General features: G+C 36.5%; 1 protein-coding gene across 4 annotated transcripts in view; it reads right to left on the bottom strand.

The window, feature by feature from the left end:
* LOC119593666 overlaps window positions 1-734 on the bottom strand; it is a 65664-nt gene that overhangs the window by 13380 nt on the left and 51550 nt on the right. The gene's annotated exons all lie outside the window — the stretch shown is intronic.

Below are 734 nucleotides of genomic sequence, written 5' to 3'. Positions count from 1 at the left end.
AATATCAACAGGTAGGTACATTATCCGCCTTGCATAACTGTAATCATACTTTAAGAAGTCGGAGGGGATGCAACAATGACGGGGAATTTGATCCACCAACGTGAAGCCTTTTCATTCCTTTCAGCTGTCTATCAGTCTTTTCAGGCTACGCAATATTTTTAAACATTATGGAGTGTATTCTTCCGTATACTTTTCAAATAATAAGCCCGTGAATGAGTTATTGTATAAAAGACTACAGTGTGTTGTGATGTATTTGAGTGCCAATAGCTTATAGAAAGCAAGATCTGTGGTCTTCAACAAGCATTATTGTGATATCTACATGATAAAATAGCGCAAAGGGACATAACTATCATGGACACATGTGAGCTACAACTGAGTATAATATATTTGTGGAAAGGTATCAATATGCCTTGTTTTTGGGAGAATGCATTCACTCCTTGATAACTGTTTGTAGGGTATAGCATTACGAACAGTATCTAAAGGAGACCATTACCTTTGCAGCTTACAAAACAGGAACATTACAAAAGTTCCGATATTGTGCTTGATGCATAAATCACCAGGAACTTGCAAACACGATGGCTTAGATGACAATATGGCATACTATTACAAGGTGATTGGGTATACAAGATGATGCAACACATAATGACACAGCAATGATCTCATAAACAATTGTATTATTGATTGATAAAGCATCATTTGTATCACTGCTCCGTGTCACCGTTTATATGCATGTA

This window comes from Penaeus monodon, chromosome 32, assembly GCF_015228065.2.
Source record: "Penaeus monodon isolate SGIC_2016 chromosome 32, NSTDA_Pmon_1, whole genome shotgun sequence".
Classification (NCBI taxonomy): Eukaryota; Metazoa; Arthropoda; class Malacostraca; order Decapoda; family Penaeidae; genus Penaeus; species Penaeus monodon.
This window is presented reverse-complemented; position numbering and strand designations above follow the sequence as displayed.